General features: G+C 34.9%; 1 protein-coding gene across 3 annotated transcripts in view; it reads right to left on the bottom strand.

Moving 5' to 3' along the window:
• The window catches only part of LOC144852524 (muscarinic acetylcholine receptor M1-like), a 74,955-nt gene that overhangs the window by 35,568 nt on the left and 21,389 nt on the right, over positions 1-17,998 (bottom strand). For all 3 annotated transcript variants that reach the window (XM_078710372.1, XM_078710374.1, XM_078710375.1), the window contains exon 2: positions 16,987-17,086. The gene's annotated coding sequence lies outside the window, so the exon portion shown is untranslated. The remainder of the gene's footprint in view (positions 1-16,986; positions 17,087-17,998) is intronic.

Raw genomic sequence — 17,998 nt, 5'->3', positions numbered from 1 at the left:
TAAATAAAGTCAGATGTTAAAACCACCATTTCCAAAAATTCATTTTTATTTATCCACTATAAACTTTACAAAAGTGTTGTTTTAAACCACACTCCAAATAAAACATAGAAAAGAATGATAGGACATTTGCAGAAAGAAACAAACTTTGCTCTGCTACCGGTATAACACGGTTCAAATTTCGGAACGTCTATAAATTACTACGGAAATTCGGCCTAATATTTACGAACGTACGGAAATGAAGATAAATATGGTACTACACGGGTGTGTAGAAAGCGACGACCTCGAATTGGACGACCCCAACGACCCGGGCGACCTCGAATTGGACGACCTAGAATTGGACGACCCATAACACGAAACCGACGACCCCTACAGCCTAGCCTAGCCTAGGCCTAAGTGTGGTATAACATCCCGAAGCCGAACATAGCCAAAGATCTTTAAACCATACCTTATATAATAATCGCAAGCAAGCAATTGATTGAAAAAATACAGAAATATCGCCATCTGATACTGAATGTGTCGACACGAACAAACGAACAGATATGGAACGCCAACGCCGCCGCTGAAAAAGGGGCCGTTTTGACCTGGTTTGCCATGTTTATGATATTTCGTGTGCTAATCGAGTCGAATGCAGTTTTAATGATGCACTCTTGGCGTTCCATACCTGTTCGTTTGTTCGTATCGACACATTCAGTATCAAATGGCGATATTTCTGTATTTTTTCAATCAATTGTTTGCTTGCGAGTATTATATAAGGTATGGTTTAAAGATCTTTGGCTATGTTCGGCTTCGGGATGTTATACCACACTTGGGCCTAGGCTAGGCTAGGCTATAAGGGTCGTCGGTTTCGTGTTATGGGTCGTCCAATTCTAGGTCGTCCAATTCGAGGTCGCCCGGGTCGTTGGAGTCGTCCAATTCGAGGTCGTCGCTTTCTACACACCCGGTACTACACGCATCGGAAATACAGAATACGCACAATTATGATTTGGCCTAAAAATTGGCCTTAGATTATGGAAAACCCCTGGCAAAACGCAATAATTATGGACAAATCGATTATTAGCCTTGGCAATATGCCTAATATTTAAAAGGAATGAATATAGGCTATATTTCGTTTGTCGATGAATTTTTGAATTCATGTATGAATGATTGATCCATTAGAGGTAATCTGTGATGGCTCTAGTAACACTGCTATGCGTGGGTAATTTGTGAATAACGTAGTATGCTACATACACGAGCCTAGATAGGGAAGATCTGTACTGTCGTTCATTGCGAGAGGAGGGGGAAGTCCGGTAATGTGTCATGAAAAATGTAACAAGCCAGAGATGAAATAAAATCACTAACATTTAGCTGATTGTCGTTGTTTTAGTCGTCGTCAGAAGTTTATCGACCGACATCTATTTCTCATGTGTTGAGCGTTTCTTTAATTGAATAATTTTGGATTTTCAGTAAATTGCCAATGGTTTATTCAAAGTCAAACTGTAACTAATCCCTCACTATTCAATCAAAATGTTATTGTTATACTACTATATTGTTGAAAAATGGATTGCGTGACATGAAAATGGATTGATAGTAAAACGTAACAAAGATACGTTCTTGTCTGGTTATTAGGTATTCATGCTCCGATGAAGCAGAGGATTATTTTTGTAGCGTTCCATTTAAAATGAAAAGAAATATTTTGGTTGTGAAGGTCGTTTTAACAATTAGGCTAATATCAAAACATTCAACAATAATAAAATGTCCTGCAACTCTGTAACTACTTTATGACTAAGCCTATCAAGTTCCGGGTCCGGATGGATATTGTATACGATGAAATGGAACTCAATTTTAATTTAGTGGCAGAAACAACATTTAGTATGAAATTAAGGCTGTTGCCCGGGCCACAAGGGAAACACCCCTGGGTCCGCCCCTGGCTATAATAAGCATTGAATTTGCCTTCTCACCCAAATTGTGCTTTTTTGGGGGGGCTTGTAACTTGAACGCAAAACAAAATACCGAGTGAATGATCAAACAATCGGCGGTGGTTCCGCACACAGAGCACGCGCATCTAACATACGGCGGCAACAAATGTTATCGTGAGGAGGAGGAAAAAAGTACGATCGTTTTGTTCAATCGTAGCATGCTGCATGAGAGTGTTTTTCCGGCCAATTAGAGGTGCCATTTATCATGAATGTTATGTACGAGAGTACCATTTCCGGCCATCAAGGGGTGTCACTAAATTCGCCTCAGACCCCACCCGCGGCGCAGTGACCCAAATACTTATTGTCCGAACCCCCCCTTGACAGATCCTGGCTACGGCCCTGCAATGTACGCCTAAAAACACATCACCGGTTGCTTTTGTCATGCTCAGTCGAATTATAAAATATCGAACGCCAGAGCAGTCGGAGATGATCATTGAATAAGAACGCATAAGCAACATAAACGCATTTTACATAAAACTTAAAAATAAACCTTAGAAATTATTGGAATGCCGTAGAGTAATAATTAAGCTAATCTAATTAATATCATTTCTTATATTTATTTCCCACATATACGTGCACAATGGGCATTGAACTAAAACAAATTACATAGTTAAAGCGGTGATCCATAGTTAAAACATTATTTACAGTAATTAGAAAATGGTTTCTCGTATGTTTTATATCCTATAGATATATACAGTGGCATCTATATTTATGTTTATATGTTTTCCTAGCGTGATAGTTGTATTTTACAGTTTATACGCTTGTCGTTTAAACAGGAATGTGGTCAATGGAATGCCTTTTCTCGTCATAGAGGTAAATTACCTACTAATCTTATGGCTAATGGAATATTGCCTTACCACGTACGTACCACGTACCTAGGTCAGCTTATAAGCATCAAATATAGGTCTCTACATACAGCGAGTACTTAATAATAGGCGATTCTCGTATGGCACTATATAGAGAGTAAACTGTGGGGCTGTTTTATGGCAAGCAACATGCTACCAATTCCTAACCTTGTCTCACTACATAAAACGAAACTAGACAGATTTGAACCCGGTTTCAACACGTTAACCATATCTTTACGATTGGGGCTAAACCTGTAACCATTCTACCAAACAGATCTTGCTGAAAAGCGTTGACATCACGTAGACCTATTTGAAAGGGGTTAATTTATGTAGGAGAAAGATTGTAGAACGAGAAGGTTTAGAGCCGATCGAATTCCTACAAAGTACAGAGATCTTTCTTTCAAAAAATGTCCAAAATATGAATAGCATGACACTAGTAATGCTCAACATGTAGAGTATAAGTCTAATAATACACGCCATTGATTTCCAAGTCAACGATAATGTGTTAAGGTGAACATTGTGTTAATGAACTGGTAATGAACTTACCTAAAGAGAATACAGTTCGATTAATTCAACATCAACTATGTAATAACTCTCAATTCACAACGGTGATTACATAGCGTAAACTACTTTTAATCATATAACATTAATCACAAAGCACACATTCCGTCTTTGCAGAATTGTTTCATAAATACCGGTACTGTACTAAACGCGTGTAGATTAAACGCGTGTAGATTAGGCCTAAACGCGTGTAGATTAAACTGACTAGAGTTTCTCTTAACTCTTCACATCACCTGGCAAAACTCCGGAGTTTACACACATCAAACAAAACACTGGTGTGGTAAAAAGAGTATCTACTAACGTCCTCGGTGTTGTACGGTACCCAATCATAAAATAATTATGTTAATTAGATTATTAATATAGATTACTATTAGGTCATGATAAATTAAAGTTTCACATTTTTGTTTCTGTTCTGCAGCAAGGCGTTGCATCTGTGAGGTGTAAAGTGTAATTTTGTAGGTCAGTTAAACAAACCGAATGTACATAAACACACAGGTGATAAAACACAACTTACGCTTCAACATAACACCTAATAATATTTTAAAGTGGTCCTCGTACGCCAGGATTACAGTATACTAGCGTGGTTTGCTTATACGGGCGTAAAACAGATGGGCTAGGCTGTAGAAAATCAACAGAAGGATTACGTTCCATTCCTCCACGGAGAGATTGCTATCTCTAATGTCGTTTTATAATAGATCTACGGTATCGATTGACCCTAAAGAAAACAATCATTTAACCGTGTCATCTCAGAGGTTCGAATCTAACGTAATAGTTCCATATCAGTAATCTCAATTTACCCAAGAGAGAGTTTATACAATTTGTGAATGAAATTGTACACGAATAGTTGTCGGTTTATATAACATAAAACGTCCGTACATCAATCATGGAGATCTTCATTACTAGGATCATCTTCATTAGTGTATTATATTAATAAATAATAACGTAATCTTCATTGTCATTTCAGTACAATAATCGTCCACATCGTCATTTAACTATGGAACGCCAAAAGACACATTTGGATAGGCCTATCGTTCTCATCATCCACGCCCTATTTTTTCGTCAAGATCAACTCCAATATCAACATTAATTAATCACGCTCATAATCATAATTATTTTCATAATTTAATCACTACAATCATTGTAATCTATCTCTCATTCATTCTCCGCATCATCCTCACATTCTCTTCTTCTTTTGCATCATTTATCACCTCACCATCATCTCCCGCGTCATCGTGATCGTCTGCCCGTTCCAAACTGATTGTCCAGGAATACCAGAATTAAAGATGTTATGTTAATAGAATCCTTACCGCAAAGCTGTAGGCCCGAACAAATAAATACACACATAAATTAAGCTAATATTCTTGATTCAACCGCTCTTTGTAGCCTGGCCTAAATGTAATATAGGTCTTATGGGTTGACATTTTTGGCACGTGGGCATAATACCACAAAGTACACAGAAGTACACCACATGCGACATAATTAACATTAATGACTGTTGACAGATTGGTTACTTACATTGAAAAAAAAATATTTACGTTTTACCGATTTAAATAGTACTCAATAATATTACTATTTCTTAGCTTCCTCTCTCCTACACCTACTTCACTAAACGAGTGAAAATAATACTCGCTGTTTAAAATGAAACTGAGTAAGTTTTAACTATTTTAGAGTGTTTTTAAAATATGTAAATCTGAAATGATGTAATTGCTTGAAGTAGTTCACTCTGTGTGGAGTGAAAATCGTTAATGGACTAACTTTCATTCTATTAAGAGTGGGTTAAGCACACAGTTTTAACTCTTTTAGAGTGGTTAAAATATTGTCTAAAATGATGTAATTGCTTGAAGTAGTTTAATCTGTGAGGAGTAAGATTCGTTAACTGGAGTGACTTTCACTCTAGTAAGAGTTGTCTTTAAGCACACAGTTTTAACTCTTTTAACGTTGTTAAAATTGTCTGAAATGATGTACTCAAAGTAGTTCACTCTGTGAGGAGTGAACATCGTTAATGGAGTAACTTTCACTCTATTAAGAATGGTCCTAAGCACACTCACTCGCAAGAATGACCACTTACTCTAACAGAGTGGAATTTCATTATTTAAAATGTGCTAGTGGTTAAAATTGTCTGAAATGATTTAATTGCTTTAAGTAGTTCACTCTGTGTAAGGAGTTAAAATCGTTAACTGGAGTAATTTCACTCTATAAAGAGTGGTCCTTAAGCACACTCCTCGCAAGAGTGATCACATACTGTACTCTAACAGAGTAGAATTATATTATTTTAAAATGTGCTAGTGGCTTGTAGGGTATAGGGGCGGCAACATCCCCTGTCCCTGGTAGAACAGCGTTAAACGCAAGGGTAACCTAATTTAACCAGCGCTTAAAATACTAATACACGACCTTGACATAGCTATATATCCTGCGTATCGAGCGCGTACATTTTTGAACGCATACTTTGTGTGATAATATACACATTTATAAGATGTAACACATCTCTTCGTATCTGATTATTATGATATCAACATACCGCAACCGGCATGCGAGCACGAAGCAGAGAGGCCTTACAAAGATAGGCCTACATACCAACATATGTGTTACAATATTAAATATTAAAATATTATCTTTTAATAAGGAATTTTAAAGCTTGGTTATTTTTATTTAAAGAAGAATATGACAGCAATTTTAATTTTGTTTTTTTTTAAATTTATAAATAATTATCGGCTGTATTATAACACATGATAGCTAGCTTTAAGTTCATTCATATAGCATACATGAATTAGTTAATTCCTATGGTTATACCAATCGAGCCGGCCTAGTATCTAATCATTATTAATTGACACCTACAATGGCCTCACCTGGCTGGCGCACGCCTTGGGTTTCAAAACCATCGCAGAAGACCGTTATCAATACCAATCTTGCCCTAACACGGATCCTCAAGCCAATCTTATGTCTGAACGTAATTATATTATCCAAATCTTATTAGAGAAACAATTTGGTTATAAGTAGGTGGAGGGGTGTATTCACATGGGGAGTGATTGCACTTTGGCTGCGCAAAAAGACGATTTAAGGGTCGTTCACACTTGTTCTGGTCAAGTCCGGCTCCAGTTCAGGTGCGCGTCAGATTGCGCGTACCGCGACTTTCGTCGTATGAAAGACACTTAAGAATGTATGTCCTTCATAAATACTTTATCATAAATGTATATTCAAATTATTTTGTGCAATTCTTTTAAACTTTATCTGTGGTTGTTGACTCAGTCCTCGCTTTCTCTCTCTTCACCTGGATTTTTATCCAGAATCATTCCTTAAAAAAATGTTTTTCGCTTAAGTCAGAAGTGCTTAAGTGAAAACAGGGGCTTTATTTTATAAAAATCAGTTCTTTTTATCTTACGGAACTTTGTCATTTAAGAAAAATACGTGAAAATATTTGCTTAGGTTACTTTGCTGACTTAGTAAGCAAAATATATTTGCCTAAGTCTGGTTGATAAATTTGACTCAAGGTCAGGTATAATTTACATTGATAACATACAGCTATTATTACATAGAAATTAATACATAGAGGTTTGTTTTGTTGATAAATATTTTGATCCCAAATAACTTTTAAAGGAGTATATATAAAAATAGAAAAAGATCAAAATAGCTATTTCATAACATCAAAACTTCCGTTAGAGGTATGTTTTTTTAATACTCTACACAAATAGCAGTTTCGACACATATATTTTTAGAAAAGTAATCAAAATCCTGTGTATACGAGCTGTATTACTGAATCTCCACTAATCTAGTAGGATCTGATTGGCTAACCATACTGTACGCGCTCATTCCAATTACCCATCCTAATACCGTGTAATACCGTACACTACTTACATACACGTTCATCCTTATCTATATTTGGTTATAATTGTGACAAAATAAGTGCTTATCTTCGATAAAAACAGGCTCAATATTTTATATAATAGGCTTCGAAATATAGATGGCAAATTGCGGATTACGACTACTGTAGCTTTGATTAGCAGTAATGTATTTCCAGCTAACCATCCAGCCTAATTTCATAGGCCTAGGTAATAATATTAGCACGTGTATTTATTCAACACCGGCTATTTTGGGAATGATTAAGCTAGATAAAAACAAAAAATTACTAACAAGGATTAGTAGGTGGTATGAATAACCTCACGACAGATTACTAAATTGGATGAGAGAAAAATTATTTCTCGTTGATAAAGTTCACTAAGTCACGCGGCTGTATCCCTAAATTTTGAGCCACTTATCTTGTAGTCTATGAATAAATGTCCTAATAATACGATAATAATGTTGTAAACAATTTGCAAATGTAAAAACTTGCAAACAGTGCACATTTTGTAGATAATTTATTAAATATTACAACAAGATATGAAAATACAAACAAAGTGTTTAGTCGCCTATATATTCGTTCAGTCGACTAAATAGGCCTATGCTAATATACGAGAATAGATTTTGGAAAAAAAAACTTATATATTTTTTTACATAAGTTGATATTGAAAAAGATATGAAAATGTAAACAAATATGTTTAGTATGCGTTCATAAAAACTATGTCAACGTATTAAAAAATGTAATAGATAAAATTACGAAGTGGACCATAATTACCAATTCAAACGCCCGGGTTCGAACCTCGACTATTATGTTGTTTGTACTCGCATGTCCACTTATGTATATGAAAAAAATAAAATGTAGGCCTATAATGAATCTACGACGATAAGTAAAAACTTATATATATTTGAAAAAAATGAGACAAATGAGGAAATAAAAGTGAGCGTTACTCACAAAATAGAAAAAAATATGTCACGGAATTTTCCATTATCCAGTTTTTTTTTTTTCAAAATATCACGAAAACAATTCATTCGTAGAAACCTCAATTAGTAAAGTAATGGACGTATACGGTCAAATACTTAATTTCCAATGTGATTATTTCGTCTGATAAGTTACGTGGTAATTGCATGTGTCATTCGTTAAATTGATAGGTTCGTACAGAATACTAATTATGGAGAGTGTGGAATGAATGGAATTCAACCAAACTATCAAGTTCTCGTCATAATTATCACCCCACCTGTGTTTTACAAAACAAGAGTAATTAACAAACGGTTATTTTCGATATGATCTGGTTTTATTCTTGCGTATCCGTCCTACAAACGTTTATGTAATATATGACCATTGTTGAGAATTTTTCATTTTAGAAGAGTACCAAAAACATCCGTGTCACCAACCAAAAGCAACGGCAACAAAAAATTACGGTAACAAATGTAACGGCGACAACAAAAACAACAAAAGCAACAACAACAACCAACAACCAAAAGAACGAACAAGAAAAACAATGATAACCTCAAACACGGCAACAAAAAACGGTAAAAAAACAATTTTTGTAGCGGACTTGCAAATTGTTCGTTAGTTCAAATTATTTCATTAAATTCATTATCACGAAATGTTTAAGATGGGCTGTTATGGAGTGAGTGCAGGATATGTTTTGACTATTCTCACTTGTATTTTCACTTGTTTTGGCTTTAGTCTATTCTTACTTGTTTTGGCTTTAGTCTATTCTCACTTATTTTGGCTTTAGTCTATTCTCACTTGTTTTGGCTTTAGTCTATTCTCACTTTTTTGGCTTTAGTCTATTCTTACTTGTTTTGGCTTTAATCTATTCCCACTTCTATGGATATTATTCATTGGTGACCAAAATATGTTATTAATATTATATATATATAACTATAATTAGGATGTTTGTCAATTTCAACGTCTTTCATTCATTTATTATCGGAAATCTTTGAAGGTCTGTAATGAAATATTATTGTTATCTCATAAGTGTTCCATAATTGAAACTATATACGGCCACAACAAAAATGATAACAAAAGTTGATGACATATGTGTTGATTGTTTTCTTAGCGTGTTCATAACTTGCGTTATTTCAAACTGAACGCTAAAGAAAATTAGTTTCAAATGAACGCGCTTGAATTGAACGAGATATTGACGTGTTTGAAACGTGTTATTAAAGTAATAAGAACAACAATAAGACAATTATGATACCTTGAGAGCTGATATGCTTTTTCAATCCTTAAAAATTAAACACGGTTCCTAAAGCGTGGTTTCCACTAGAGACACAACGCAAGGACGTACGCTCAGCGCAAGCGAGTTGACCAATGACAAGCCACTGTTCGAATAATCCATCGCTTGTAATTGGTCAACTCACTTACGTTGCGTTACGTCCTTGCGTTGCGTCGCTAGTGTGAACTAAGCTTTTCGTTCCATCGTGAACGTTAAGCCAAATTTTTCGCGCGACTATTTTGAATCTATCATATAAACAATCTACCTTCTACGTTTACGTTATTTTATTATACCACTTTACATTTTGCCGTAGCCGCTTTCCGCGTAAAAACACAGTTGTTCGTGCGGCAGCCGCATGTCTGCTAATCTCCCTCGTAAATCCAATGAGGCCTTTCTTCAACAGCCTGAATTATCACATCAGCAACACCCGTTAAACCTATCATAGTGTCATAGAATTGTGTCAAATTTTTCAACGGCTATTATAGACATAATTACATTAATGTTGTCGGTAAACCATAACTTAACCTGGTGTGGTATTTAACAGTAATGTGGCGAGTGACACGATTATTGTCGCGTGATGATCGACAAGATCAACATATTAGATAACACTATTAAGTTTTCCTACATAATTGAAATGTTGAGTATTAACAGACCTAATGCTTGGTTCCCACTAGAGACACAATGCAAGGACGTACTATAAGCGCAACGTAAAGCTTGGTTCCCACTACAGACACAACGCAAAGACGTACTGTAAGCGCAACGTGAAGCTTGGTTCCCACTACAGACGCAACGCAAGGACATAAGCCGCAACGCAAGCGAATTGACCAATCAAAAGCGAGGATTATTCCAAGTTGCTTGTGATTGGTCAATTCGTTTCTTGCGTTGCGTCCTAATGAGAACAAAGCTTACGTGGGTTGACCAACCACAAGCAATAGGCCTATTATTCGAACTGTCGCTTGTCAATAATTTGTCAACTTGCTTACGTTGTGTCTACATCCTTTCGTTGCGTCTCGTCCTTGCGTTGCGTCTCTAGTGGGAACCAATCAAGTGAGAGCATCCGATACTAGATATTACGCGAGTTATGCCAGGAACTTAACCTTCCCGCTCAACGCAAACGCAATATTAGTGGAGATCAAATGGTTATATTATGCGTTAACTATGTTCCTCGTGTGTGACTTCCTCCAACTGCATGCACTTTAATTTTGCACAAAGTGAAATTCGAAAATTCTATCTTCATCGTTTGCTGTCCTATGTCTAAATTTTGAAAAGTCTGCCTATTTTAAAAAACATTTAACAATTTATTATAATGTTAATTTGAAAATCTTCCGACATAAACAACATATTGAAAAGGAGCTACCGAGGATAACAAAAGTATACAAACTGTCATCAAAGATGCGCTTACCCCTGTTATAAAAAAAATAAGTAGGTCTGCATAAGAATTGCATTTGTAATTGACCTTTGACGCAATCGCCACTAATTATTTTACTGCATAAACGATGTTTGTTTAGCTCGACTATGACATGTTTATAGATATCTGTATCAACAGATAATGTCTTATACTAACATTCATGCATATTTTTTTAACCATAACATATTCAATTATCTCCAAATAGTCTCTCTTAGTGTTTAAACATATTAACTTAATGGCATTCTTTCTATGCGTCCTAGTTTAAGGGTTTTGTTCCAATAGCCTCCCCCCCCCCAACCCCCTTCCACCCCTACACACATTTTACATTTGAGAAATATGCGGATGTATTAAAGGACCTTTAAGAGCTCAACGTCAACATTTGAAAAAATACTATTTCTGTTATTATATCGCTACACACAAAAACAAAACAATAATGTTCTACTAAAAGAAATTATGAATAAAAACTTAAAGACAAATGGAAATAATATAAATAGTTAAAGATTTCGTAAAATAATCTTTCTTGTGGTATAATGATAACAGCTTGTTCAAAATATATCTTAAATATCATGTTAGAAATCATATAAAATATGTTTATCATTTTTATATATGACGTCATTATGACGTCACGTTAATGACGGTCATTCATCAATACCGTTACGTCAGCTGATAATAATGCACTACACTAATTGCACGAAAAGCCATCGTTGTCCAATATTATGATGGCGTCAACATTAAACAAAGAATTTACAAGATATTATTTTATATAAAGAGCTACTCTATCGACTTGCAACCACAGTTAAAGGCGCCAATCCTAATAATAATCTCATACAACAGAACGCCTTGTATCCGCTGTTAGCAATAAAAACCTAAAACAATGATGGGCCGTGCGTCTAATGTAGGCATACTATTATCTAATGTTTTTTTCGGTATATAACTTACCCGACAGACCTTAATGTACCTCTGTCTACAATAGCCACATTGCTAAACTATATGTTGTGTTTTTTTTTCAAATTTGACGGACCCCTCAATAAAAAAAAAAAGGAATACTTATCCCTGTTGTGCTCCGCAAGGAGTGGTACTGTTAAATATGATAATTGTGTTTGGAAGTTTGAGGGTGGTCATAGACTTGATCTTTGTATTATAACAGTATTAAGTCTTTTAAAATTATTTATTACTTAATCCTAATATTTGTTGATCTACATTCAAAGTGGAGTAAGGGAGGTGCTCATTACAGAATGGTTTTTTAATTTTTTTTTTATCTCTAGGTTCGTTTCACGGAAATTTGGGGTTCCATTGTATTTAATTTGTTTTTAATACATATTGTTTTAAATGTAATTGTTTAATATAATTATGTGGCAACGAAATTTTGATTGCTATGATTAATTATTATGATGATGCCCATGCTGATGTGACGATATAAATCTAGTGATAATATCCTGTAATTAAGCCACAGTAATAACACAAATCACTGGCGTAGTAGGCCTATTCAAAGTAATAAACATATTATTCGACTAAGTAACAGAATATACAACATTACACTAAGCCTCACAAAACAAATGATTCAGCTGGATGCCAAAGCGTGTCGAAATGACAACTAATTGACGAGGCAAAAATACTTTGAAGAAATAGCAGTAGGCCTACATACCTGAACATGGTCCGACGCCATAAACGCTCGAATGGGCTTAGAACACGGGGATAAGGCGCACACTTACGCAAACTACTTAATTGCACCTAACAAGTAATCCGATAATGGAATAAACAAATATAAAAAATGTTTTGTTATTTTTCCAAAGATGAAATTACCAGATCACTGCTGTTTTAATATCGGTGTAGGTTACGTGATAGTGTCTCATTGTTGAATGCAAATGCTAATTGTATGGTTATTCTAATTTCCAATACTAATTTGCTACACAAACTATGTTGATGTAGTATCGGATCAGATACTGAAAACATTGTGTGGCTCACGACGGCCGAAATATAATATTTTGTTATTCTTCTACGAGTACAATAAAAGGTAAGTGCATATATGAAACTAAGTGGACGATGGCCGATTTACTAAGGACACACTCCAAATAACCAAATAACCGAGTTCAACGTTTTTCTTTTCTCAATAAACACTATGAACAAGTTTCACTCGTCCTTCAGATAGAACCTGAAGGCGATGATTATGCCAAATGTCACTAGTAACTTTCACAAATATCTGTCAAGGGAAACATTTCTTTACCAATAATAAATGTCATCATTTAGAATTGACTTAATCCAAAACCTTGTATGTGATAAAATGTAGGTATGTCTCTCATTAAAGCACACTAGACCAGACGTTTAATACTTTTAAAATATTCATACGTTATGTCTGAACAATTATGGAGAAGGCCACACCTCATGGCTGATAGTATGAAGGAAAGAAGTAAAAAACCTTCCTATACTATAAAGAATAGAACAGATATAGGCTACACGTGTGAAAATGGTCATTTGAATTTACCGCGTGGTTTAAAAGTCTGTAAAACCCACTTGTTAAAATCATTGTAGTATCAACATGAAACAATCATGCAATAACTACCACTACTATTAATACAGGAAAAATATGAAATATGGTTGAACAAATTGCAACAGAATTTATTTCACCACAATGCATTTCTATAAGGTCCCATGAACATTCTAAAAGTCTAGAAAAATCCAGGTAGGGAAAATAGGTTTTTGCAATAAAGTCATCGCACTTTGTAATAAAGTTGTCGAACTTTGCAATAAAGTTGTCGCGCTTCGCAATAAAGTTGTCGCAATTTGTTATTAAGTTGTCGCACTTTGTAATAAAGTTGTCGCACTTTGTAATAATTGTTCGTACTTTATAATAAAGTTGTCGCATTGTAATAATTTGTTCGTACTTTGTAATAAAGTTGTCGCACTTTGTAATAATTTGTTCGTACTTTGTAATAAAGTTGTCGCACTTTGTAATAATTGTTCGTACTTTGTAATAAAGTTGTCGCACTTTGTAATAATTTGTTCGTACTTTGTAATTAATTTGTCGCACTTTGTAATAATTTTTCGTACTTTATAATGAAGTTGTCGCACTTTGTAATAATTTGTTCGTACTTTGTAATAAAGTTGTCGCACTTTGTAATAATTTGTTCGTACATTATAATAAAGTATTCGCACTTTGTAATAATTTGTTCGTACTTTGTAATAAAGTTGTCGCACTTTGTAATAAAGTTGTCGCACTTTGTAATAATTTGTTCGTACATTGTAATAAAGCCTTCGTATTTGTAATAATTGTTTCGTACATTGTACGTTTTCGCATTTGTAATAATTTGTTCGTACTCTGTAATAAAGTTGTCGCATTCGAATAATGTTGTTCTTTGTAATAAAATTGTCCACTTTGTAATAATATTTTCGCATTTCTAATAAAGTTTCACACTTTGTAATTATTTGATACTATAACACTATACTGTAGTATAAGCATAAATACTTAAAACATGCACAGTGAGCTATAAGAACGAATACATAGTTCACATACGATATTACTACTAGACAGATACAACTCACAAATAACGACAATTTATACCTTCTCTTTTTATTATAAGAAATGGACGATATTAGAGATATTTTATAGCTTACCACAATATCGTTTGAGTCCAATTAGCCCGTTTAAATTGACCCATAGATGATAAACAGTATATATTTCCTTTTTCATTAGGAAGTATTTATTTAATGGTTACATTTCATTTTACTCACAGAGAATCCATCAATCAAAATAAAATCAATTTGTGTGTTAGAGTGGAGAATTGCCTGTCTACGAAGAATAAAGAATTGGTCTATAATGGCAAAAATGGTTATTTGCAATATAATTGTCATCTTCATTCACATTATAATATTTCCGCCATCTAAACACGGTATGTATATCAATAATTATTTTCTAATATAATATATATATATATATTTAATTGAATGATCAAGATTCACAGGACACTGTCAGCGCAGCAAGCAGGAAATAATGTTCTATTTTGAAAAACATGAGAAAGCAAAAAGAGGACGGCCTGTACTAGGTTCTTCCATAAAATATTGTTTACGTCCTATTTGAAATATGTTCTTTCGACACACCAGTGTCCATCTCTAAAGTGTCTTTCACACCTGTTCCGGCACGGTTCCGGTCGGGCGCCGGAAAATGAAATCGAATGTTTCGTTTTCACGACGCTCCACACGACTATGCACACCAATCGACATGCACGTAGTATCAATAAGTGTAACAATATCAAAGTTGATGGCTAGAATGATCGAAAATCTATAATTTATTTGTCAGACAATTTTCAGAGATTTGCTTGACGTCTTTTCGTAACACGGCTGCGGAAAGTCTATTGTATGAATACATTTAGAAAAGGATCGCCGAAGATTGGTAAATGGATGGTCATTGTATCATCATTCGTTCATTCATATAATGTAAACACCCATTCATTTTGTCACTTTTAATTTTAATTCACTCGGCCGGACATTGACTTGCAAAACATGTCCTCTCTTTAGCCACAGATCATATCTTAAATGACTTTTAGTTCAGCTGTTATATCTGTAATGGTTGGTGACCATCTACCCTACTTCCACCCTGTGGCTACTAAAGACCACCAACCTACAACAGCTAAATTAACCAATTGTAGGCCTCCCGTCGCTCTCACAACTTTAAGCGTCAACTTTCAATTGTATTGCGTTGATCTGACAGTCCTAGCGTCAGCTTTAATTTTTTTTTGCGTGGGTATACAGTTGGTTTATTAAAAGACAAATTGGAAGATTGACAAAATTCAATGCTATTAAATTTACAATCAATTTGAGACATTTATCAAATATTTATAGCTTAAATCGGTGGTTATGTCGCACCTACTGTACTTTGTAAAGACTTGCATTTATCTTTTCCAAACAATTGCCACATATGACAATCTATGTTTGTCCAGTATCAGGGAAATTCCGTAATACAGCATCTATGTGTATCACACGGTGCCACACATGAAAATCTATACAGTATTTGTCCAGTATCAGGCAAATTCCGTAATACAGCATCTATGTGTATCGCACGGTGCCACATATGACAATCTATACAGTATTTGTCCAGTATCAAGCAAATTCCGTAATACAGCATCTATGTGTATCACACGATGCCACATATGACAATTTATACAGTATTTGTCCAGTATCAGGCAAATTCCGTAATACAGCATCTATGTGTATCACACGGTGCCACACATGACAATCTATGGGCCTACAGTATTTGTCCAGTATCGAGCAAATTACGTAATACAGCGTGTATCACACGATGCCTGTCATGGAATGTTAGGTTGGTTTATATGATGCAGGCATCATATGTGAAACACATGACACGCTGTATCACGGAATATGCCTACCATACTCTGGACTAATTTAGAAACAGCGGAGCAGTATCATAATCATAAACACTTCTTTATGTAATACCAAATACTGTATCATTATTGTTGACACAGTTTTATGACACTGAAGTTTTAATCAAACGGCGGGGATTTTAATAAACATGTTATGATCACATGGATTTGCCGAATAATACTTGAGATTATACATAATTATTATAGATTATATTCATAATTGCATTATGAATTCATGAATATAACATTAATCCTACATAATGAACTTATTACTATTATAATAATATAGGCCTGTCATAAACATAATCTTTCATGGCTATTTTTTAAAATTTAAATGCGGTAATCTTAACATTCACCACGTCATTAAATTAACAATTCTGAATGCAGGATAGCTAGCACTTATTTAATACTTTTGTAGCATATTGTTCCATTACCACTCAGTGTATCCGTTCTGTATAAATTTAATGATATCAATATAATATATAATAATTGTTGCTGTCAAAGACGGAGGAGAAAAGTTCTCACTAGAGCGCATCCGCAACAAATGCAATCGAGAAATTAATATTTAATAGGGCTATCGGTCGTTTTCAGAATAAGGAAAACATCGGCGTTTTCTCCAGACACAACAGACAGACTCTAACGTGCGTTCACACGATAAGCTTTTGTGCGCTTAAAGTTTTGTTTCCACTAATTGTTGTATGTGTTTGTCCAGGAGCGTAGGTATGTGCAAATGGGAATGCCGACAACAATGAATATTCATTAGAACAACAAAAACAAACTTACCAAAATGAAAGCACTCAAATGGACATCTTGAATCAGCATATATTCCAGGGTTGAAATTGAATAGTAAAATCGAGTTCTTATTCATGGATTGGCATCGACACTATAATAAAAGGCAACTACAACATAAGTGGTGTTCAGGCAATAACAAGTTCACACCTCAGTAAAGCCAGGGTGGCATAATCCATTCGTCGTTGATACGTTTCTCTATCCGTGACTGTTGGCTACAGAACCATTACAATTTGATTAAAATCCGTCCGCTCCGAAGCGTTTTGTCGCGGCAAATGTGCCACAATCCAAGTTAAAAGATATTTCCATCAAAATCGCGCATGCGCAGTTCTCCTAAAAAGAGTTAGAGTATCACGTGGGGGAGGGTTTCGCGTACTGTAAATGCAATTCGTCTCATGCATTCATGTTTTAATCTTCAGTACATTAATTCTTAAATAAAAGCAAAAATCAAACAAGAAAATATGCTTTAGGATTTGTCGTAGCTGGACCAAGTTTTGGGATTTGTCGTAGTGGGGGTAGGCCTACCAATCTTTAGGTATGGCGCAGTGGGACCAAGGCTACACGCCTTGTTGGGACCAAACTAGCTTTATGATTTTAGCATTTGTCGTATTGGGATTTAGTGGGAACCAGGCTTTAGGATAGCAAACAGACAGACAGACGGCCGGAAATAATTTCGAATTTCGCGTTGTTTTACAGACATTATACGCAACCCCTTTGTCACAAATAAAATACAATACAAAAAATTGTGAATAACCCGACATACATTTCCACAGCATAGACACTTTAACTATTATATTCCGGCTAGAGGAATGTCAATATAGATATTATACCATCATCTGTTGTGTTTAAAATTCCATAGTGATCAAGCTTAATTCGGATGGTCCAAAGAATCGTATGGAACGCCCATTACGCAAAAGATTCAATATCGGATGTGATGATAATCTACCTGATACTGGGTTTCATTCATGTTTAGATTATAATAGTAGAAAAGATAACATACAACTGT

The sequence above is a fragment of the Antedon bifida genome, chromosome 9 (genome assembly GCF_963402885.1).
Source record: "Antedon bifida chromosome 9, ecAntBifi1.1, whole genome shotgun sequence".
Lineage (NCBI taxonomy): Eukaryota > Metazoa > Echinodermata > Crinoidea > Comatulida > Antedonidae > Antedon > Antedon bifida.
This window is presented reverse-complemented; position numbering and strand designations above follow the sequence as displayed.